The following is a 24,203-nucleotide window of genomic DNA, read 5'->3' on the forward strand; positions in this document are numbered from 1 at the left end:
TTACAGATATAGTTTACATTACTCTATCTAAAAAAAAAAAAACAGAAAAAAAGTGTTGGTGAGGATGTGAAAAAACTGGAACTCTTGTGCACTTGCAGTGTCTGTGGAAGTATGTCGTGGTAAAGCTGCTGTAGAAAACAGTATAGTGGTTCCTCAAGAAATCAGACATGTATACACCCATGTTCACAGCCTCATTTTTATCCACAATAGCTAAAACGTGAAAGCAATCCAGTGTCCATCACAGAAAATGGATTAAGCAAAATGTGCCATATCCATATAAAGGAATAATATTCACTTTAAAAAAAAAGGAATTCTAACATATGCTACAACATGGATGAACCTTGAAGATATTAACCTAACTGAAATAAGCCAGCCATTAAAAGATGAATACTGATTATTCCACTTATATGAGGTACTTGGAGCAGTCAAAATCATAGAAATAGAAAGTAGAATGGTGGTTGCCAGGGGCTGGAGAAGAGTGGGATTGAAGTGTTATTGTTTAATGGGTATACAATATGAGTTTTATGAGATGAAAAGAGCTACAGGGATGTATGCTGGTGATGGTTGCACAACATTATGAATGTATTTAATACCACTGAACTGTACACTTAAAAACGGTTAAGATGGTAAATTTTATGTCATATGTATTTTACCACACTTAATAGTATTGGGAAAAAACTGTTATAAATGAATAGAGCAGACCATAAAGTAATACGTTTTACATATTTTTTTAAAAAAGCAAACATGGAGGAAAAAAGGTTGACAAATGATAAATTATTGACCAAGAAAATAAAAAAAAAAAAAAAAGCTTCACTTACAAATTTAGAAGGATATAAAACGCTCATTTAAAAAAACTAAAGTAGTTGTGTGTTTGAAAAGATGGAATACATATACTTATCACTATTTCTCTCACTAAGTACCACTAAAAACCCCGAAGGTTATACATAAAACAAATATAACAAGGGTCTGAAAACTGAAGAAAAGAAAGCAGAACTGCCAGGGATGTCAAAACTCAAGGAATGAAAAGATGGTTGAGTTCCCTGAATTTTCTTTTGTTTCATATATCCCAGAACTGAAGCTAAAGAAGCTGGCAATCTGGAAACACTGATGGGTGCAGACAAAGGAAAACCCCCCAAAAAGCCACTTTATAGTCAAAGGACCAGGGAGAGGCCAACCTAGCATGATAGAAAACTCTTAGAAAATAATTGCCCTATTCCAAACAAACAACGAGAAAGAATTATGGCCCACACTCACCCACACCCCAAAAGTTGAGTGGGGAGCCTGAACTTCGTAAGGCTACAACAAGATTCCCAACAACAGCGGAGGTAATATAAGAGAAAGCCAAATAGGGAGCTAGGATTTCTACAGCCAGCTAACAGTCAAGAGAAGCCCCCACTTGAATGGTGCCAGAGGAGGCCTAGTACAGGGTCAGGGCTTTTACTATTGCCTAGTAGTAATAAGGCCACCCATACCATGGTGTCAGAATGGTACGCACAGGGAGTCAGAACCTCCTTCTTACCCAGCAGTAACACAAAATGCCCCACCTCAAGAAACAAGAAGGGTTGAGAGGTGCATCTAGAGTTCTATCTCCACCTAGTAATAATAACAAAAGCGCATTCCTCCCATCACTTGCCTGGGTGATGCCAGACAAACCCAGCTAAAACAGGAGGTTTAAATAATCCCAGTCTTATAACATAATATGGAAACCTCTAGGTTTCAGTTGCAAGTTACTCAACGCAGCAAGAATCAAGAAGTTTAAATAGAATGAAAAAAGGTAACTGACAGATGTCAGAATTATCAAAGATATTAAAGCAGTCATACAAAGAGATACTGCAATACGCTTTAGAAAAATAAAATAGAAATCTAAAGGATGTACAAATAACCTTCAGGACAGCTGGAAAATAAACAGAGAAATGAAGAACAAAAGAGAACAAACAGAGCACAAAAAATAAAATAGCAAGCTTAAGCCCTAACGTATCAATAATCACATTAAGTACAGATGGTATAAATACACCAGTGGTTTGGCAGAGATTAAGAGAGATTCTTTATATTGTAAAATATAAAGATGTAGGCAGGTTGAAAGTAAAAAGTGGCACAAAATTATACAAACATTAAAGGAAAGCAAGAGTGGCTATATTAATATCAGCTAGATTTCAGAGTAAAAAACATTATCAGAGAGAGCACGCAACATTATATATTGCAAAAGGGTCAGTGCACCAACAAGACATGTAATCCTAAGTGTGTGTACATCAAATATGTGTATGTTGCAAAATACGTGAAGCAAAAACTGACAGAATTCAAAGAAGAAACAGACAAATCCATAATTTCAGGGAGAGACATCAACACCCTTTTCTAAACAACTGACAGAACAATTAGACAGAAAGTCAGCAAAATTAGAATTCAACAAGAACATCAACCAACAGGAGTTAACTGACATTTATAGAAACACTCTACCCATCTGCAGCAGAAAACACCGTCTTTTCAAACCACCTACAGAAAATACCAAGATAGACCATTTCCTGGAGCATAAAACAGACATCAACAAATTTAAGACTGAAAATCAGACTGAATGTGTTTCCAACCACACTAGAATCAAACTATAACTCAATAACAAAAAGATGACAGGAAAATCTCCTAGTAATTTGTAACTAAACAACATAGTTCTGAGTTGATGGAGAGACACCTTAATAGAGATTAAGAACGTAATCAACTGAATGTAAACAAAAATCAAATATACCAAAATTTACATAAAATATAAGCAATTATGAAAGCAGTGGTAAAGAGGGAATATATAGTGCTAAATGCATAGATGAGAAAAGAGGAAACGCTTAAATGAATAATCCAAACTATTTTAAGAACCTAGAAAAAGAGCAAAACAAAAGCTGAAGCAAGCAGTAAAAAGGAAACACCAAAGAAGAGGAAAAAAACCCAATAGAATTAAAAACAGAAAAACAATAAATAAAACTAATGAAATGAAGAGGCGGTTCTCTGAAAGGATCAATAAGCTGACAAAATTCTAGCATGATGGATGAGGAAAAAATAGAGAATACAGAAATTATCAATATCAAGAATGAAACAGAGATGTCACTCAGACTCTGCAGACATTAAAGGATAACAGGGAATATCAGAAACAACATAACATACATAAATTTGACAACTTTTAGGAAGTGAACCACATCAAATGAAAAAAACAAGTTACTATACCTCAGCCAATGTAATACAGACAATTTGAATAGAACTGTAACTACTAAGGAAATTAAATTCATAATCTAAACACTCCCAGGAACAAAATCACCAGATCTAGACAGTTTCAATGAAAAATTCTACCCAACACTTAAAGAAGTAACACCAATTGTACATAACTTCTTCTAGAAAATAGAAGAGTTTTGACAAAACACTTCTCAATTTATATTGTGACGCAGTTAATGCCCAGTAAACACACAAAAAAAGAAAACTACAGACCATATTCCTCATGAATATAGATGTAAAATTCCTTAATAAAATAATAGTAAATGGAATCCAGCAATATATAAATAGAATAAGACAACATAATCAAGTGTGGTTTATTCCAAGTATGCAAAGCTGATTCAATATCAAAAAACAATTACTGTAATCTACCACATTAACAGGATAAAGAAGAAATATAATACAAATACATTAATCAATATAGAAATAAACACCCCAAAAAATTCAACATTCATTCATGACAAAAACTCTCAGAAAACAGAAATGGAGGGGAACTTTCTCAACCTGAGAAAGGGCATCTATAAAGAACATACAGCTAACACCACTCTTGAAACACTAACACTTTTTTTCCTTAAGACTGGAACAAGACAAGGATGCCTCCTGCCTGTCTAGCCACTTCTAGTCAACATTGTATAGGAAATTCTAGCTGGTTTAACTAAGGCAAGAAAAATAAAAGACATACAGATTGGGAAGAAAGAAGTAAAACTCTTCCATAGGCAGATGATATGATTTTCTACATTGAAAAATCCCAAGGAAATGTCAGAGAAAATTTAAAGCCTCCTAGACATACGTAAGCTCATAGGATACAAACAAATATACAAAAACCAAACGTTTCTATACAAATTGTTCCATACAATGTTTATGGACATCAGTATTGAAAATACAGTAACATTTACAATCACTCCAAAAACAACATTTAAATGTAAAATAATAAAAGAGGCTTTGTAGGCTATAAACTACGTAATATAGAAGAAAGAATTCAAATACCTAAATCAACGAAGAGGCATACGGTGTTCATGGAATGAAAGACTGAAGACAGCAAAAATGTCAACTTGCCCCAAACTGATATACAGGTTTAATGCACTCCTATCAAAATTCACCTTGATTTTTCATAGATACAGACCAGATTATGCTAAAATTTACATATAAGTGCAAAGGAACTGAATAAACAAACAATTTTGAAAGACAAAGTGAGAAGAATCTGTCCACCCGATCTCAAAACTTAAATGTAAACAGTAATCAACACTGTGTGGTACTGGTAATGTCTTTCTGGACCATGTTTCTCAGGAATCACCCTACTTTTAGGTCAACTCAGTCTTGAGAATGCACACTCTGAGCCATCTCTTTAACATCCTATTATCTCACCTGGGCATCGGGATGATTTTTTTCAGTATCCTACCTTGGAGCTGGCCTGGAAGAAAACAGAGAACTTCGAAACAGATTCATACAGATATGCGCAACTGATATCTGACAACGGTGCAACAGTAATCTAACAGAGGTGAGATCAAAGACAGCCTTTTACCAAACGGTGCTAGAACAAATGGACATATACAGGGGACAAAAAAATGAACTGCAATCTAAGTCTCATATCTAAACAAAACTTAAAATAGATGAGATTTAATTGTTAAACTACAAAACTTTCAGAACAAAAGAAAGTAAAAGAAATCCTTTGGGATTTATGGCTAGTTCTTAGTCTTAGTCTTAACACCAAGTTCTTAGTCTTAACACCAAAAGCATGACCCAAAAGAGGAAATAAATAAATAAACTGAACCTCATCAAAATTGAGAATTTTGCTGCCAAAAGATCCTGTTAAGAAGATGAAAAAACAACCTAAAGACTGGAAGAAAAATCTGCATACTACATATCTAACAAATGAATAGCAAGTAGAATACACAAAAAATTCTGTAAACTCAACAGTAAGAAAACAAATAACTCAATGGGAAAATAGGCAAAAGGCATGAACAGACATTTCACCAAAGATACAGATGGCAAATAAGTACATAAAAGATGTTAAACATAACAGCTATTAAGGAAATGTAAATTAAAACCATGAGGAGATTTCACTGCACACATATAAGGATAATTAAAAAAAAAATAGTGACTACATCAAAATCTGGCAATGATGTGGCGAAAATGGATCACTCATAACTGTGGGTGGGAACGTAAAATACTACAGCCACTCTGGAAAACAGTCTAGCAGTTTCATAAAAATGTCCTCCACAATACATTCACAAACTAAATCCAACATCATACAAAAGGATTATACATCATGACAAGTGGGATTTATTCCAGAAGTGCACGACTATCTGAACATACAAATATCAACGCATTGTAGGACAAAAACAACAAAGAGCCCGTAACATCTCCAAAGACACAGAGAAGGCAAGTGACAAAATCCAACACTCTTGCATGATTAAAATACTCAATAAACTAGGAACAGGAAGGAATTTCCTAAATTTAATAAAGGGCATCTACAAAAACCCCACAGCTAATATCATACTTAATGGAGAAAGACTGAAAGCTTTCCATCTAAGATCAAGAATGCCCACATTCACCACTTCTTTCAACATTGTGCTATATCTTCTAGTCAGGGCAATTAGGCAAGGAAAAAAAAAAAACATCCAGATTGAAAAGAAAGAAATAACACTAGCTCTATTTGGAAATAAATTGACTTGTATATAGAAAAATCTAAGAAATCCATTTAAAAAAGTTATTACAAGTAGCAAGCTTAACAGGGTTGCATGACATAAAATGAATTCTAAAATGTCAACTGTATTTTTATATTCTAGATACACTTTCACATACAAAGATAAGAACAATTCAAAAATAAGGAAAACATTTCTACCTACAATAACATATAACAACAAATTACTTTTGTATATATTTAACAAAAAGCGCAATGAGTACTAAAAAAAGCCCTGCTGAAAGAAATTAACAAAGGAAGACATAAATGGAAAAATATCTCCAAGTAAATTGAAAGATATTCCATATTCATGGATTGGAAGACTGATTTGTTACAATGGCAATACAATGCAAACTAATCTGCAACTGCCCTACAATCTCTATCAAAATCCTAGGTAACAACTTCACAGAAATTGACAAGCTAATTCTAAAATTCATAAGGAAATTCAAAAGACCCAGAATAGCAAAAGCAATCTTAAAAAGCAAAGTTTGAGGACTCACAGTTCCTAACTTGAAAACTTTCTACAAAGCTACAGTAATCAATTCACTGTGGTACTGGTATTAACAACAAACATACAGGTTAATGGAATAGAAGAGAAAGTCCAGAAATAAGCCTTTACATCTATGATTAATTGATTTTAGACAAGAATGCCACAAAAGTTCCAAAAGAACAAAGAATAGTTTTTTAAACAAATGTTGCTGGGACAAGTGAACATTCACATGCAAAAGAATGAACTTAGAACTCTATCTTACACCATATGCAAAAAATTAACTTAAAATGGAATACAGACCTAAATACAACAGCTAAAACGACTCAGAAGGAAACACTGAAAAAAAAAAAGTTGAAGCTATGGATTAGGCAATGATTTCTTAAATATGAAACCAAAAGCACAAGCAACCAAAAAAAAAAAAGATAAATTTGACTTCATCAAAATGAAAAATTTTTATCCAGAATAGGTAAATCTTTAGACATCAGATTGCTAGTATCCAGAGGGAGGGAGGAAAGGTGAAAAGAGAAATGACTAGAGTGATGAAAATGTTTTGAAACTTTATAAAGGTAGTGATTAAATAAAGACTATAAATGTACTAAATTCTACTGTATAAATGTACTAAATTCTACTGAATTGTACACTTTAAAATGGTTTACTTTATATTATGTAAAATTCACCTGAATAAAAAACTTTTTTATCTTTTGTATTACAAAGAGGACACTATCAAGAAAGTGAAATGACAAGCTATCAGAGAGGAGAGAATATTTGCAAATCATAATCTGATAAGGAACATGTATACAGAACATATAAAGCACTGTTACAAATCAAAAATAAAAAGACAAATGAGTAAACGATTTAAATAGGAATTTCTTCAAAGGTGATATACAAATGGTCAATAAACACAGAAGATGATGCTCAACATCGGTAGCCATTAAGGAAATGCAAATCAAAACCACAATGAGATATCACTTCAACTCCATTAAAATGGCTAAAATAAGTCAGACAACAATAAGTGCTGACAGCTTGGGATGAAACTGGAACTCATACACTGCTAGGAATGTAAAATGGTACAGCCACTTTGGAAAACCAGCCCAGAAGTTGCTCAAAATATTATACTTCGGGACACCACACAACTTAGCAATTCCACTCCTAGTAAATACCCAAGAGAACTGAGGACATACGTCCACACAAAAATAGGTAGGCTAATGTTCATAGCAGCATTATTCATAATAGGCAAAAGTGAAAAATATCCAAAGTTCATCAACTGATGAATGGATAGATAAAATGTGGTATACCCATACAACAAAATATTATTTGGTAAAACAAAGAAATATATATCCAAACAAAAACTTGTAGATGAATTTTCAGGGCAGCAGTATTCACAGTAGACAAAGGGTGAAAACAACCTCAATGTCCATTAACTGATCAATGCATAAAAAACTTTATACATCCACATTACTGAATATAATTTAGTAAATAAAAGCAATAAAAAGAAATAGTTTGATACACGATCTAGTGTAGACGAACACTGATACCATTATGCTAAGTTAAAGAAGCCAGTCAAAACAGGTCACATATTTGTATGAAATGTCCAGAATAGGAAAATCCATAGAACAGAAAGAGTAGTGGGGGTAGGAGCTGTAAGAGGCACAGAACAGGTACTGAATGAGGATGAAGTTTTACTTTGGGGTAATGAAAGCATTATGAAATTAGACAGTAGTGGTGGTGGCAAAATTGTGAGTACATTAAAACACAGTGAATCACACACTTGAAAAGTTTGAATCTTACCAGTCTGTGAATTATATTTTTATAAAACTGCTTTTAAAATAACTCAATAAAACAAACTAAACATGCAACTACCATTTAACCCAGCAATTGCAATCTCAGAAAAACAAAGGCTATTGTCACACATACACAAAAATCTGTACACCAATGTTCACAGCAGCTTTATTTATAATAGATGCAAATCAGAAATACCTCATATATGCATTTATGGGTGAGTAGTTAAATAATGCATGCTAAATTTACTCTCAGCAATAAAGGAAACAGACCACAAATACATACAACTACCTGGATGAGCCTATAGGTAATTATGCTGTGTGGAAAAAACCTAATCACCAAAAGCTACATACTATGATTCCATTTATTTAACAATCTTAAAATAACAAAATTATAGAAACAGAGAACAGACTAGTAGTTGCCAGAGGTTAAGGAGGAAGTGGGGGCAAGGGGGAACTCAAAGTGGCCATAAAAGGGCGAATGAGAGATCCTTGTGGTGATGGAAATTGTCTCTCATACCTGAATACGTGAATGTCAGTCTTTATTAATTTTTTGCAAGATCTTATCACTGGAAGAAACCTTGAAAAAAAAATATGATATTCTCTGTATAATTTAAGATGGCATGTGATCTACAATTTTCTCCAAACAACAAGTTAATTTATAAAATAAAAGTAGTGTTTTCTAAGTCCAGTTACTACAACATGGGGAAGCTATACATGTTCTCTTTTTAATCAGCAGGTACCAACACATAAAGAACTAATATCCATCTAAATATCCAATAATTGGAGAAAAGAATAAAAGGTTTTAACAGAGTTATAACACAACAATTTAAAATGATAAATATGGGACTTCTAGAAAGAGAACTTGAGTGCTTCCCTCTAAATCCTCCTAACTCCCACAAAATTCCCTTTGAAATGACAAAAGGAATACAAAGCTTCTAAGGATTTTGGAAATGATTAACCAAACATATTATAAGAACAAAAAAAGCGTAAAGGAGGCAACTGTAGGATCAAAGAGAATTCAAAAACATATCAAGAAGCATACAGTTAGGAATATATTTGAATCATATTCAGACAAACTGCCAATAAAATATGATAAATTATTTTTGATACACTATGGACAACGACAAAGCATTCAGATATATAAAAAACTCTTAAGAATCAATAAAAAAAGATTTAAAAAAACCCAAACAAACAGGTAAAACTGTGAGTAGCAATCCACCAAAAAGGAGATAAGAACAGTTTAAAAACATGTAAAAAAAAGTTCCCTCTCATTAATGACTCAGACTATGAAGACCAACAGCACAATAAGAAAGAATTTCAAACTCATGAGATTGTGAAAAATTAACAATTTTAATAAAAATAAATGTTGGGAAGGGCTATAAATTAGCATAAGCACATTGCAAGACAAAGATTTACTAAGAACTTAAATATTTATAGACTAGCACTTGACGAATAACATAAGCAGATATAAAATGACAAATACTTAGAGAAAGCAGGATCATTTATTTACAACCTACAAAGACCGTTAAGTGACCTACATTTCATACCTGCTTTAAAGATCTTTAGTAAGACTTTTCAAGACAAAACGAAACACACCATTCATTTCATGTGATACGAAACATAAGATTTACCACCACCTCAAAAAATAATGTTTGTTATTGAATAACAGATGTGCAATAAACACCTGATAATCCAAAGGGGAAATGTAAATTATAGAATTTTATTATGATTACCATTAGACCATCTTTTAATTAAAAAGAGGAGGAACTGAGCAGTGATGTCAGCATCACTGCAGAGTGTGAGCTTTTCCCTTTATCTCTCCCCTCTAAGGTACAACCATTGGGACATCCACTGACCAACAAAGACCTCTAGAGCGCCTGAGAGATCTACCCATCTATACATCCGCAAGTGAGTGAAGAGGACCTCTGGGAGGCAGCGGAACTAGGGGAACAGCACCATTCCCCTCCCCCAGTGGTGGCTGGCACCCTACACAGCATGCACCTGCAACCACAGACTGCAAGAGCACTCATGGTTTAGCCCCTGCCCCATCCTAGCAGTGGCAGGTGATGCCTGTGACCTTATACTTCAGGAAACTGAGCTGTGCCAGCAATGCATCCTCTTCCCTCTCCCCTGGCAGTGGCATGCATTATCCAGCAGCAGGGGATAACATCCAAAACGCGGATAACGCTGGCGGGGGTGGTGGTGCCCTAACCTTGAGGGGCACCAGTGCACATCAGCAACCAGAGGCTGAAAGGAGCAGTAACAGCAGGCACGGCTTAGCCCCCGCCCCTTCCCTAGCTATGGCAGGTGGCACCTACAACCTGACCCTTTGGTTAACACAGCTGTGCCTATGACCCAACCTCCTTCCTCTTTCCAGACAGTGGTGCACGTCTTCCCAGCAGGCACAGCATCAAAAACACGGAAACCCCCAGCAGGGGCAGAGGTACCCTGACCAGAGATTTCAAAACGTACACTGGAGCCAGACAGCAGAGGCTACAGGAGCAGCAGCACACTCATAGCTTAGCCCCTAGTCCTCCCCCAGCATTGGCAGGTGGGAGCCACAGCATAACTCATGACCCAGCCCCCACTGGTGGCACTCCCGACACCAGCTCTACCAGCAGCATACAAGACCCCGGGTCCCAGCAGTGTTGCCAGAACCCACAGATAATCTGGGAACAGTAGTGAAGGTGGTGCATTTGGTAGCAACACCTGAGCCTCTGAAGAGCCCACAGAGAGGCAACAGGGGAATATGAGACCCAGGCAACCCTGGAAGCAGCAGAGGTGCTAATAGCCTGCTGACCCTAGTGGCAACACCCACGAATGCAGCAACATTGTAAGCAGCAAGGTCCTGGAATCCCTGAAGGCACAAGAAGTACAAGGAGAGCATTGATAACACCTCTGGCAGAGGCAGTGCAGAGTGAAAAGCTCAGCCTCTCAAATACAACCAGAAGTAGCTCAGAACCAAAATACCCAAAGTCATACCCAGATACAAGAGGTATTTACTACCAAAAAAGGGCTAGTAGAGAATCAACTCATTGACCACCATGAAGATCTACAGTAACAGAAAGAAAATGACAACTCTCCAGAAACCAAACCTGAAGTCACAAAAGATCACAATCTGACAATTCAAAATAGCTGTCATGAAGAAATTCAAGCAGTTTCAAGAAAATGCAAAAAGACAGTCCAATAAGCTCAGGAATAACTAATGAACAGAAAAATCACTTCCCCAAAGAGATTCAAACTCTAAAAAAAAAAAAAATTCTGGAGATAAAGACCACAATTAATGATATGAAAAACGAAGTAGAAAGCAATGCCAAACAGAACAGACCATATAGCAGAGACAATTAGCAGCCTCAAAGAAACAAATCTAGAAATAATTCAGGTGACAGAGGAGTGAGAAATAAGAATTTTTAAAAAACAAAGAAATTCTACAAGAAATATCTGACTCAACATAAGGATAATGGGCATACCAGTGGAAGAAGAGAGGGAGAAAGGAGCTTATTAAAGAAGTAATATCTGAGACTTCCTAAATCTGGGGATGGAACTAGGTATACAAAGTACACGAAGCTAACAGAACTTCTACTCTTTCAAGGAAAATAAGATCTTCTCAAGGCACATTATATTAAAACTGTCCAAAGTCAATGCAAATAAAGAATATTAGGGGCATCCACAGAGAAAAAACTAACTTATATGGGGGCCAGCCCAGTGGAGTAGTGGTTGAGTTCATGCGCTCTGCTTCAGTGGTCGGGGTTCACAGGTTCAGATCCCAGGCATAGACTGACAGACCACTCATCAAGCCATGCTGTGGTGGCATCCCATATAAAGTAGAGGAAGATGGGCACGGATGTTAGCCCAGGGCCAATCTTCCTCAGCAAAAAGAGGATGATTGGCATCGGATGTTAGCTCAGGGCTGATCTTCCTAAAAAAAAAATTTAATCACAAACAACCCCATCACACTATCAGTGCATTTCTCAGCAGAAACTCTACAGTCAAGGAGGGTGAAATGATTTTCAAAATATTGAAAGACAAAAACTATCACCTAAGAATACTCTATCCAGCAATGTTAATGTTATCCTTCAGATATGAAAGGGAAATAAAGGTTTTCCCAGACGAACAAAAGCGATTTCATTGCCACTAGACCTGCCTTACAAGAAATGCTGAAAGGAGCCTTCCTACCTGAAACAAAAAGGCAAAAGTTTACAGTCTTAAGCAAGGTGATAAATTGACACACAGATTCAGAAAATTTTGACTCTATATCAGAATAAGTCAGTAAACAATTATACCATAAAGGATAGAAAGCACCAAAAGGAACATAAACATAAAGGAAAAAAACATCAAAAATAACTATAACCACTTCAATTTGGTAACAAACTCACAATACAAAAAAGGATACTTTGTGAAAACACAAACATTGAAGAGGAAGAAAAAAAAGGATAGAACTTGCATAAGCTAATCGAGATAAGACACTATCCACAGATAAAGGACTATCACCTATGAGATCTGTTACACAAACCTCACGGTAACCACAAAACAAAAAATCAGAGTAAAGTCAAAACAACAACAACAAAAAGAAGACACTGAAAAAGAATCACAGAAAACCACCAAAGTGAAATGGCAGACAGAAATAAAGGGAAAAAGAAACAATGAAAATAAAGAACAACCAGAAAACAAAAGATCTAAAGGCCAGTATTAAGTCCTGATACATCAACAACCACTCTAAATTGTAAATGGACTAAATTCACCAACCAAAAGACACAGAGTGGCTGGATGGATTAAAAAACAAGACCAAACAATATGCTGCCTCTAGGAAATCCATCTCAACTCTAAACACAAACACAGGCTCAGAGTGAAGTGATGGAAGATGATACTGTAAGCAAAGGGCAACCAAAAGAAAGCAGATACAGCTATACCTATATCAGACAACGCAGTCTTCATGATAAAAAAAAAAATTAGAGAAAAGAGGGGCAATATATAATGCTAACAGGGATTTTCTACCAAGAAGACATAACACCTATATATGTACCTAACACAGGAGCACCAAAGTATATAAAGCAACTATTAACAGACCTAAATGGAGAAATTAACAGCAATACAATAATAGTAGAGGACTTTAACACCCCACTTACATAGATGGACAGATCATCCAGAGAGTAAGTCAACAAGGACACACTGACCCTAAACGAACCACTGCAACAGACGGACTTAAAAGACATATATAGAACATTCCATCCAAAAGCAGCAGATTATACATTATTCTCAAGTGCACATGGAACATTCTCAGAGACAGACCATGTGTTGTGAAACAAAACAAGTCTCAATAAATTTCAGAAAATGGCAACCATATCAAGCATCTTTTTTGACCACAATGCTATGAAACTAGAAATCAACTACAAGAAAAAAGCTAGAAAAGTCACAAATATGTGGACACTAAACAACATGGACAACTATTGGATCAACGAAGAAATCAAAGGAGAAATTAAAAAATACGTGGAGAGGAACAGTCACAGACCAACAACGGAATCCCAGACACTGAAAAGCTAGAGCGGAAAGATCCACACTGCCCCACATCTGAGAGCGGACCGTGCTGGGTCCCCGGAGGAAGCGGGGAGAGGTAAGGAGAACTCCTCTCCCCCACTATCAGATCAGCGATCCCGGGTCCGCGCCGCTCCCAGAGAGCGGGGAGGGGCGGCCATCGGCGGGGAAACCGTGGCTCTTCGGGCTCTCTCAGCCAGTGGGAAACTTCCGCACAGAGGACTCAGAAGAGCCACAGGGCTACCATCAACATCTGAGCACCCCAGAGAGCGGATAAAGAGGGGCAAACGAGAAGCCTCCCACATCAGGGACCCAGAGGGCAAAAGAGAGAGCTCCCCCCTCCCCGCAAACTGGACCCAGCAGCTCAACCGACCAGACCAGACCTAGCGATCCGCGGCAGACCAGACAAAGAGGTCTGTGACAGACCAGACCAAGTGATCAGCGGCAGACCTGATCAAATGACCGGACCCGTGGATCGCAGCGGGAAAAAAACAAAAAACAAAAAACAAAACTGTGGATCGCAGCAGAAAACCCGGGGCAGTGCGCAGGAGGCTTAGACTACACAGCCCTTCACCACGAGACAGTGGCGGCAGGTGAAAATTGCAACCAGAGATTTCCAGGATGAGGAAAAACAAAACCAACACAGGAACCACAATGCAAAAATATATGAAATCACCAGACCAGAAACAAAATGACAAGCACCCAGAAATCAACCCCGAAGACACAGAAATCCATAAACTAAATGACAGAGATTTCAAAATAGCTATCATAAAAACACTCAACGAAATACGAGACAACACAGACAAACAATTCAATGAGATTAGGAGTTTCTTCACAAAAGAGATTGAAATCATAAAGAAAAACCAATCAGTGCTGATGGAGATGAAGAACACAATGGAGGAGATAAAGGAGAAACTGGAATCTTTAAGGAACAGAGCTGACAATACGGAGGAAAGAATTAGCACTTTAGAGGATAGGACTACAGATATACTCCAGATGGAAGAAGAGAGAGAACTAAGACTAAAAAGAAATGAAGAAAGACTCCGAGAAATATCTGACTCTATTAGAAAATGTAACATAAGAATTATAGGTATTCCTGAGGGAGAAGAGAGGGAAAGAGGAACAGAGAGCATATTCAAGGAAACAATAGCTGAGAATTTCCCAAATCTGGGGAAGGAGCAGGAACTACCAGTAAGCGAAGCCAACAGGACACCTATATATATTAACAGACAAAGGCCTTCAGCACGACACCTAGTGGTAAGGCTAGCCAGGGTCAACGACAAAGAAACAATATTAAGGGCAGCTAGACAAAAACAAAAAATAACGTACAAAGGAACTCCCATCAGGCTCTCAGCGGATTTCTCAACAGAAACTTTACAGGCTAGAAGAGACTGGAATGATATATTCAAAATACTGAAAGACAAAAACTTTCAGCCAAGAATACTCTATCCAGCAAAAATATCCTTCAAATATCATGGAGAAATAGTAACTCTCCCCGATAAACAAAAGCTAAGGGAGTTCATGGCCACGAGACCCCCACTACAAGAAATACTCAAGAAGGCCCTCAGGCCTGAAAAAAGAAGAGAAAGGGAACACAAAGCTTGGAGCCAGGAGAAAAGTAGGTAGACAAACTCAGAAAAATAGTAGATCTTCACCGGAATAGGTTAGCAACCACTTAAATACTAAATTCAAAGATCAAAGGAAGAAACTCACCAAATATAAATTTAACCTCATCACTGTAAACACACAGCCACAACACAAGATAGAATAAGGTATAACAAGAACAACTTAGAAGGGGAAGAGGAAAGTGACTGAATTGACTTAGTATAAGGAAATAGGAGGCCATCAGATAATGGACTATCTCATACACAAGATTTTTTGTCCAAACCTCAAGGTAACCACTAAACAAATAATCAAAGCAAAACCACATATGATAAACAAAGAGAAAACTAGAAGAGTCATAAGACAGAACAACCAAACTGAATTGGCAGTCCAAAACAAATGGGACAAGAAACAAAGGAAATGCAAAAGAACCAGAAAATAAGTGACAAAACAGCAACATTAAGCCCTCATATATCAATAATTACCCCAAATGTAAATGGATTGAACTCTCCAATCAAAAGATACAGAGTGGCAGGATGGATTAAAAAGCAAGACCCAACAATATGCTGCCTTCAGGAAACACATCTTAGCACTAAAGACAAGCACAGGCTCAGAGTGAAAGGATGGAAGACAATACACCAAGCTAATGGCAAACAAAAGAAAGCAGGTGTTGCCATACTCATATCAGACAAAGTAGACTTCAAGATAAAACCGGTTAAGAAAGACAAAGAAGGGAAATATATAATGATAAAAGGGACACTCCATCAAGAAGACATATCACTTATAAATATATATGCACCCAACATAGGAGCACCAATGTACATAAAACAACTATTAACAAACCTAAAAGGAGAAATCAACAACAACACAATAATAGTAGGGGATCTTAACATCCCACTTACAACAATGGATAGATCATCCAGACAAAAAGTTAATAAAAAAATAGTAGACTTAAATGAAAAACTGGACGAGATGGACCTAGTAGACATATACAGAGCACTCCATCCAAAAACAGCTGACTACACTTTCTTCTCAAGCATGCATGGAACATTCTCTAGGATAGACCATATGTTGGGAAACAAAGCAAGCCTCAATAAATTTAAGAAGATTGAAATCATAACAAGCATCTTTTCAGATCATAAGGCTATGAAACTGGAAATGAACCATGAAAAAAAAAACTGAGAAAGTGACAAAAATGTGGAGATTAAACAACATGCTACTGAACAACCAATGGATCATTGATGAAATTAAAGGAGAAATCAAAAACTATCTGGAAACAAACGAAAATGATAAGATGCCATATCAAACCACATGGGATGCAGCAAAAGCGGTCCTGAGAGGGAAACTCATAGCGACACAAGCCCACCTTAACAAACAAGAAAAAGCCCTAATAGGCAACCTTAAATTACACCTAACAGAACTAGAAAAAGAAGAACAAACAAAGCCCAAAGTCAGCAGAAGGAGAGAAATAATAAAAATCAGAGCAGAAATAAATGAAAATGAGACCAAAACAACACTAAAAAGAAATAATGAAACAAAGAGTTGGTTTTTTGAGAAGATAAACAAAATCAACAAACCCTTAGCCAGGCTTACTAAGAAAAAAAGAGAAAAGCCTCAAGTAAATAAAATTAGAAATGAAAGAGGAGAAATTACAATGGATACCACGGAAATACAGAGGATTATAAGAGAATACTATGAGAAACTATATGCCAACAAATTGGACAATCTAGAAGAAATGGATAAATTCTTAGACTTATACAACCTCCCAAAATTGAACCAAGAAGAAATGGAGAATCTGAATAGACCAATAACAAGTAAAGAGATTGAAATAGTAATCAAAAACCTCCCAAAAAATAAAAGTCCAAGACCAGATGGCTTCTCCAGTGAATTTTACCAAACATTCAAAGAAGATTTAATACCCATCCTTCTCAAACTATTCCAAAAAATAGAGGAAGATGGAACACTTCCTAAATCATTCTACGAGGCCAACATCACCCTGATACCAAAGCCAGACAAAGACAATACAAAGAAAGAAAATTACAGGCCAATATCGCTGATGAACATTGATGCAAAAATCCTCAACAAAATATTGGCAAACCAAATACAACAATACATTAAAAAGATCATACACCATGATGAAGTGGGATTTATACCAGGGACGCAGGGATGGTTTCAACATCCGCAAATCAATCAACGTGATACATCACATCAACAAAACAAAGAATAAAAACCACATGATCATCTCAATAGATGCAGAGGAGGCATTTGACAAGATTCAACATCCATTTATGATAAAAACTCTCAATAAAATGGGAATAGAAGGAAAATACCTCAACATAATAAAGGCCATATATGACAAACCCACAGCCAACATCATACTCAACGGGAAAAGACTGAAAGCCATTCCTCTGAGAACAGGAACGAGGCAGGGCTGCCCATTCTCACCACTCCTGTTCAACATAGTACTGGAGGTTTTGGCCAGAGCAATTAGGCAAAAAAAGGAATAAAAGGAATCCAAACAGGTAACGAAGAAGTGAAACTCTCACTATTTGCAGATGCCATGATTGTATGTATAGAAAACCCTAAAGAATCCAAAGGAAAACTATTAGAAATAATCAACAACTACAGCAAAGTTGCACGGTACAAAATCAATCTACAAAAATCAGTTGCATTTCTATATGCTAATAATGAACTAACAGAAAGAGAGCTCAAAAAGATAATACCATTTACAATTGCATCAAAAAGAATAAAATACCTAGGAATAAATCTTACCAAGGAGGTGAAGGACCTATACAATGAGAACTACAAGACATTATTGAAAGAAATCCATGATGGCATAAAGAAACGGAAAGATAACCCATGCACGTGGATTGGAAGAATAAACATAGTTAAAATGTCTATATTACCTAAAGCAATCTACAGATTCAATGCAATCCCAATCAGAATTCCAATGACATTCTTCACAGAAATAGAAAAAAGAATACTAAAATTTATATGGGGCAACAAAAGACCCGAATAGCTAAAGCAATCCTAAGAAAAAAGAACAAAGCAGGAGGCATCATAATCCCTAACTTGAAAACATACTACAAAGCAACAGTAATCAAAACAGTATGGTACTAGAACAAAAAGAGACACACAGATCAATGGAACAGAATTGAAAGCCCAGAAATAAAACCACACATATACGGACAGCTAATTTTCGACAAAGGTGCTAAGAACATGCAATGGAGAAAGGAAAGTCTCTTCAATAAATGGTGTTGGGAAAACTGGACAGCCACATGCAAAAGAATGAAAGTGGACCATGTGCTATCGCCATTCACAAAAATTAACTCAAAATGGATCAAAGACCTGAAGGTGAGACCTGAAACTATAAAACTCATAGAAGAAAATATAGGCAACACACTATTTGACATTGGTTTAAAGGAATCTTTTCGGATGACATGCCTACCCAGACTAGGGAAACTAAAGAAAAAATAAACAAGTGGGACTTTATCAGATTAAAGAGCTTTTATAAGACGAATGAAACCAGAATCAAGATGAACAGACAACCCACCAGCTGGGAGAGAATATTTGCAAAACATGTATCTGACAAGGGGTTGATCTCCACAAAATATAAAGAACTCGCACAACTGAACAACAAAAATCAAACAACCCCATCAAAATATGGGCAGAGGAAATGAACAGACACTTCTCCAAAGAAGATATACAGATGGCCAATAGGCACATGAAAAGATGTTCAACATCACTAATCATCAGGGAAATGCAAATCAAAACAACACTAAGATACCACCTAACACCCGTTAGAATGGCTATAATCACCAAGACAAAAAACAACAAATGTTGGAGAGGATGTGGAGAAACAGGAACCCTCATACACAGTTGGTGGGAATGCAAATTGGTGCAGCTTCTATGGAAAACGGTATGGAGATTCCTCAAAGAATTAAAAATAGAGATGCCCTATGATCCAGCCATCCCACTACTGGGAATCTATCCAACACACCTGAAATCAAAAATCCAAAGAGGCTTATGCACTCCTATGTTCACTGCAGCATTATTCACCATAGCCAAGAAGTGCAAGCAACCTAAGTGTCCCTTGACTGATGACTGGATTAGGAAAATGTGGTATATATATACAATGGAATACTACTCAGCCACAAAAAAAGACAAAATCGTCCCATTTGCAACAACATGGATGGGCCTGGAGCGTATTATGTTAAGTGAAATAAGCCAGAAAGAGAAAGACAAACACTGTGTGATCTCGTTCATATGTGGACTATAAACCAACACATGGACAGAGAAAACTGGACTGTGGTTACCAGGGGCAGTGGGGGTGGGGGGTGCGAGGTGGGCACAAGGGGTGAAGGGAGTCATATATATGGTGATGGACAAACAAAAATGTACAACCCAAAAATTTCACAATGTTAGAAACCATTAAAACATCAATAAAAGAAAAAAATACCTGGAGACACATGAAAATAAAACATACCAACTCTTATGGGATGCAGCAAAAGCAGTTCTAACAGGACAGTTCACAGCAATACAGGCCCACCTCAACAAAAAAGAAAAATCTCAAATAAATAATCTTAAACTACACCTAAACAGAACTAGAAAAAGAAGAATAAACAAAGCCCAAAGTCAGCAGTAGGAGTGACATAATGAAATTTAGAGCAGAAAAAAATCAAAGAGAGACTAAAAACACCAGAAGGATCAACGAAACGAAGAGCTGGTTCTCTGAAAAGACAAACAAAAGTGACAAACCCTTAGCCAGACTCACTAACTAAAAAAAAGAGAAAGCACAAATAAAATCAGAAATGAAAAAGGAGAAATTACAAGGGACACCACAGAAATACAAAGGATTAAAAGAGAATACTATGAAAAGCTCTTCTCCAACCAATTGGATTACCTCTAAGAAATATACAAATTCTTAGAATCACACAACCTCCCAAAACCAAATCAAAAAGCAACAGAGAATCTAAATAAACTAATCATAAATAAAGAGACTGAAATCAAATAATCAAAAACTTCCCAAAAAAACAAGTCCAGGACCAGACGGCTTCTCTGGTGATTCTACCAAATATTCAAAAAAGATTTTATACCTATTCTTTTCAAACTCTTCCAAATACTTCAAGAATATAGGATACTTCGTAACTCATTTTACAAGGCCAACATTACCCTTATACCAAAACCAGCAAGGACAACACAAAAAAAGAAATTTACAGGCCAATATCAATGATGAACATCAATGCAATGATCCTCAAAAAATATTAGCCAATTGAACACAACAATACATTAAAGGGATCATACACCATGATCAAGTGGGATTTATTCCAGGGATACAGGGATGGTTCAACATCTGTAAATGAATCGACGTGACACACCACATTAACAAAATGAAGAATAAAAATCACATGATGCTCTCAACAGATGCAAAGAAAGCATTTGACAAGATGCAACATTCATTTGCATCTGCTGCAACATAAAAAAACCCCTCAATATAAAGGGTATAGAAAGAAAATATCTCAACATTATAAAGTCCCTACATGACAAACCCACAGCCGACATACTCAATGGTGGGAAACTGAAAGCTATTCCTCTAAGAATAGAAACAAGACAAGGATGTTAACTCTTACCACTCTTATTCAACATAGTATTGGAAGTCCTAGCAGAGCAATAAGGCAAGAAAAAGAAATAAATGGATCCAAATTGGAAAGGAAGAAGTAAAACTGTCACTATTTGCAGATGACATGATTCTATATATTAAAAACCCACAGAAAAACTATTAGAAATAATTAATAAACACAGGAAAGTTGCAGGGTACAAAATTGAAATATGAAATCTGTTGTATTTCTCACATTAACAATAAACTAGCAGAAAGAGAAATCAAGAATACAATCCCATTTACAATCTCAACAAAAAGAATAAAATATCCAGGAATAAATTTAACCAAGGAGGTGAAAGACCTGTACACTGAAAACTATACATTACCGAGAGAAATTGAAGAAGACATAAAGAAATGGAAAGATGCTCTGAGCTCATGAATTGGGAAAACTAACATAGTTAAAACATCCATATTACCTAAAGCAAGCTACTGATTCAAAGCAATCCCTATCAGAATCCCAATGACATTTTATTTTAAAGTTTTTTATTTTGAGATAACTGCCAACTCACATGTAGAAGACATCCCACGTACTCAGTCTTCTCCCAGTTTCCCCTGAGGCAACATTTTGCACAACTTAGAGTACACTATCACAAGCAAGATACTGACATTCATAAAATACACTAGTCTTACTCAGATTTTCCCAGGTTTACTTATACCCAATGACATTTTTCATGTAAACAGAACAAATAATCCTAAAATTCATATAGAAAAACAAAAGACCCTGAACAGCCAAAGCAATCCTAAGAAAAAAAGAATAAAGCTGGAGGTACCACACTCCTTGATTTTAAAGTATACTAAAGAGCTATAGTAATCAAAACAGCATAGCACTGGCAGAAAAACAGACACACAGATCAATGGAACAGAATTGAGCACCCAGAAATCAACCCACAAGTCTATGGACAGCTAATTTTCGACAAAGGAGCCAAGAACATATAACGGAGAAACGAAGGTCTCTTCAACAAATGGTGTTGGGAAAACTGGACAGTCACATGCAAAAGAATGGAAGTAAACAATTATCTTACGCCACACACAAAAACTAACTCAAGACAGATTAGACTTAAATGTAAGACCTGAAACCATAAAATTTCTTGACGAAAACATAGGCAGTACATTCCCTGACGCTGGCCTTAGCAGTATCTTTTCTAATATCATGCTTTATCACATAAGAGAAACAAACAAAAAAAGAAACAAATTGGACTACATCAAACTAAAAAGCTGCTGCATGGCAAAGGAAACCATCAACAAAACAAAAAGACAACACACCAAGTGGTAGACAATATTTGCAAATCATATATCTGATAAGGAGTTAAGATCCAAAATACATAGAACAGTCATACAACTCAGCAACAAAAATATTAACCACCCAACTAAAAAATGGGCAAAAGACCTGAACAGACATTTCTCCAAAGAAGATACACAGATAGCCAACAGGCACATGAAAAGATATTTAACATCACTAATTATCCAGGAAATGCAAATCAAAACTACAATGAGATACCACCTCACATGCATCAGAATGGCTATTACTAAAAAGATGAGAAATAACAAGTGTTGGAGACAACGGGGAGAAAAAAAAACCATTACACACTGCTGGTATGCACATAAGTTGGTGTGGATACTATGGAAAGCAGTATAGAGATTTCTCAAAAAATTAAAAGTAGAAATTCCATATGATCCAGAAATTTCACTTTTGCAAAATTATCCAAAGAATATGAAAGCACAAATTTGAAAAGATACACGCAACCTTATGCTCACTGCACCACTATCCACAATAGCCAAGACCTGGAAGTAACCCAAGTGCATGAACAGATGAATGGATAAAAAGGACATGGTTTATATATCCAGTGGAATACTACTCAGCTGTAAAAAAAGACAAAATCATGCCATTTGGAACAAGACGGATGGACCTTAAAGATATTATGCTAGGTGAAGTAAGTCAAAAGGAGAAAGACCATTACCCTATGACTTTACTCATATGTGGAAAATAAACACACACGTACAGAGAAGGGATTAGTAGTTACCAGAGGGGAAAGGAGTTGGGGAGGGCGAAAGGGGGTAAAACGGCACATATGAATGCTGACAGATGGAAACTAGACTTTTGGTGGTCAATGCAACACAGTCTACACAGAAGTCAAAATATAGTGATGTACACCTGAAATTTAAATAATGTTATAAACCAATGTGACCTTAATAAAATAAATTTTTTTTAAAAGGGAGGAACTGATACCATTCCATCCTTCTGTCATTATGGCTATTATTGTTGATAACGCCACCATTTCAGAAATTATCTATGAAAATAACTTTTAATTTCCCAATATTGATTACCTTACCTGTCTTTGATATACTTCAATGGATTAAAAAAATAATACTAAAGATTTCATCACTTTAGTAAGATTCATCCATTGGCTGAGTTGCTCTAATGTCTTAGTTTTCACTGTCACGTAGCATTCCACGACTAGATTATACCATACTTTATTCATCCTCTTACTATTCACAGACATTTGAGTTCTTTCCATTTGGGGGCTAATACACTTCTGCTATAGACATTGTGGAATATGTATCCTGATACACACATGACAAGTTTCTCCAAGGCATACATTCAGAAATACAATAGTTGTGTGATAAGACACAAGAACCTACAATTTTAGAGATAATGCCAAACCGTTTTCTCATGTACCAACTAAAGTTGCCACCAGCAATGCACAGTCATTTTCAACAAGAAATCTTGTGATTCCACTGCCTGTGGTTACTGTAACATATGTTCTTGAACAATGACATATGATTTTAGGTTTCTTATCCAAAATTCTCCAACCAACCTTAACAACTACAGAAAGACTTTTAAAAACAAGTGCCTAATTATATCAATGCAGATATGACATTAGGGACACTGACTTCCTTCCAAATCTCATTTGTATACGCCTGTGTACGCTAGTCCAGAGAACCACTGTGTTTTAGTGTGTTTTTTGGTCTCCATATTTGTCGCACTATTATAACAATTCCTGCATTTCTACAGTTTATTTTGACCTAAAGTAAAAACAGAAATTATAAGGAAATTAAATAACCTGAGTGAAAAACAGTATGATTCTATATCTGTAATAGAAATTATTACTATAATGAAAACTAATGTTAAGTTCTGATTGGAATACACATCAACCACCAATTCTTCTTCATGAGAGACTTTCCTTCGATGAAATTTGTTAGTAAGTATAT

At 36.1% G+C, this 24,203-nt stretch overlaps 1 protein-coding gene across 5 annotated transcripts in view; it reads right to left on the minus strand.

Annotated features, from left to right (window-relative positions):
• Positions 1-24,203, minus strand: part of LOC147911635 (ubiquitin carboxyl-terminal hydrolase 9X-like) — a 142,314-nt gene that overhangs the window by 94,403 nt on the left and 23,708 nt on the right. The gene's annotated exons all lie outside the window — the stretch shown is intronic.

Source organism: Ceratotherium simum, chromosome Y (genome assembly GCF_057802395.1).
Source record: "Ceratotherium simum simum isolate JZ-2026a chromosome Y, ASM5780239v1, whole genome shotgun sequence".
Classification (NCBI taxonomy): domain Eukaryota; kingdom Metazoa; phylum Chordata; class Mammalia; order Perissodactyla; family Rhinocerotidae; genus Ceratotherium; species Ceratotherium simum.